The 2500-nt window shown below is 33.0% G+C and overlaps 1 protein-coding gene across 2 annotated transcripts in view; it reads right to left on the reverse strand.

Annotated features, from left to right (window-relative positions):
* Nucleotides 1-124: 124 nt before the first annotated feature.
* lrrc8ab (leucine rich repeat containing 8 VRAC subunit Ab) overlaps nucleotides 125-2500 on the reverse strand; it is a 48708-nt gene continuing 46332 nt past the window's right edge. Inside the window, exon 5 of one of the 2 annotated variants that reach the window (XR_009826546.1) lies at nucleotides 125-1236. The gene's annotated coding sequence lies outside the window, so the exon portion shown is untranslated. Of the gene's footprint in view, nucleotides 1237-2461 lie in introns of those variants that run through there. The other variant, XR_009826545.1, reaches the window with a different exon arrangement.

Raw genomic sequence — 2500 nt, forward strand, 5'->3', positions numbered from 1 at the left:
ATACATATATATATATATATACATATATATACATATATATATATATATATATATATATATATATATATATATATATATATATATATATACAAATATGTATATATACATATAAACATATACATACATACATATACACTATATTGCCAAAAGTATTTGGCCACCCAAACAAATGATGAGAATCAGGTGTCCTAATCACTTGGCCCGGCCACAGGTGTATAAAATCAAGCACTTAGGCATGGAGACTGTTTCTACAAACATTTGTGAAAGAATGGGCCGCTCTCAGTGATTTCCAGCGTGGAACTGTCATAGGATGCCACCTGTGCAACAAATCCAGTCGTGAAATTTCCTCGCTCCTAAATATTCCAAAGTCAACTGTGGGCTTTATTTTAAGAAAATGAAAGAGTTTGGGAACAACAGCAACTCAGCCACCAAGTGGTAGGCCACTTAAACTGACAGAGAGAGGTCAGCGGATGCTGAAGCGCATAGTGCAAAGACTTTCTGCACAGTCAGTTGCTACAGAGCTCCAAAATTCATGTGAACTTCTAATTAGCCCACGTACAGTACGCAGAGAGCTTCATGGAATGGGTTTCCATGGCCAAACAGCTGTGTCTAAGCCATACATCACCAAGTCCAATGCAAAGCGTGGGATGCAGTGGTGTAAAGCACTATACTCTAGAGCAGTGGAGACGCCTTCTCTGGAGTGATGAATCACGCTTTCCACCTGGCAATCTGATTGACCAGTCTGGGTTTGGAGGTTGCCAAGAGAACGCTACGTTTTGGACTGCATTGTGCAGAGTGTGAAATTTGGTGGAGGAATTATGGTGTGGGGTTGTTTTTCAGGAGTTGTGCTTGGCCTCTTAGTTCCAGTGAAAGGAACTTTCAATGCTCCAGGATACCAAAACATGTTGGACAATTCCATGCTCCCAACCTTGTGGGAACAGTTTGGAGCGGGCCCCTTCCTTTTGCAACTTGACTGTGCACCAGTGCACAAAGCAAGGTCCATAAAGACATGGATGACAGAGTCTGGTGTGGATGAACTTGACTGGCCTGCACAGAGTCCTGACCTGAACCCGATAGAACACCTTTGGGATGAATTAGAATGTAGACTGAGAGCCAGGCCTTCTCAACCAACATCAGTGTGTGACCTCACCAATGAGCTTTTGGAAGAATGGTGAAAACATGCTATAAACACACTCCTTGTGGACAGCCTTCCCAGAAGAGTTGAAGCTGTAATAGCTGCAAAAGGTGGACAGACATCATATTGAACCCTATGGGTTAGGAATGGGATGGCACTTCAAGTTCATATGTGAGTCAAGGCAGGTGACCAAATACTTTTGGCAATATAGTGTATATATGTATGTATATACATATATATATTTATATATATGCGTACATACCCGTATCCACATACATATACATTATATATATATATACACATGTGTGTGTATATACAATGTGTGTGTATATAAAATGTATGTGTGTGTATATATTAATATATGTGTGTGTATATATATTTATACACACACATATATATTAATATATACACACATATATACATTTACGGTATACACACACACATACATATGTACGTATATATATATATATATATATATATATATATATATATATATATTTTTATGTGTGTATATGCGTGTGTGCGTGTATATATAAATATGTATATATTAATATATATAAATACACATACACACATACATCCATTTTATACTCATATATTTATATACAAACATACATATATACACACATACATATACTCACATATTTATACATATATTAATATATATACACACACACGTACATATACACACATATATATGTATATACACACATACATTTTATATATACACAAATATAATGTATATGTATGTGGATACGGGTATGTACATACAGTATATAAATATATAATGTGCGTATATACTAATATATAATATATATATATATATACACACATATATATCATGTATATGTATGTGGATACGGGTATGTACATATATAAATATATAATGTGTGTATATACTAATATATATATATACAGTATATATATATATATATATATATATATATATATATATATATATATATACACACACACACACCATGTATATGTATGTGGATACGGGTATGTACGTGTATATATATATTTATATATATATAATATATATATTATATACATATATATATTATATATGTATATATACATATATATATATATATACATACACACACGTATACACACACACATCCATCCATCCATCCATTTTATACACACATATATATACATATATATACACACAAACACAATATGTATATACACACATACATTTTATATATACACATAGTTAGGTCCATAAATATTTGGATATTGACACAATTTTCAGTATTCCAGCTCTGTACAACACCACAATGGATTTGAAATGAAACAATCAAGACTTTGAGCTTTAATTTGAGGGTATTTACATCCAAATCAGGTGAACGGTATAGG

This window comes from Entelurus aequoreus, linkage group LG06, assembly GCF_033978785.1.
Source record: "Entelurus aequoreus isolate RoL-2023_Sb linkage group LG06, RoL_Eaeq_v1.1, whole genome shotgun sequence".
In the NCBI taxonomy this organism is placed as follows: Eukaryota; Metazoa; Chordata; class Actinopteri; order Syngnathiformes; family Syngnathidae; genus Entelurus; species Entelurus aequoreus.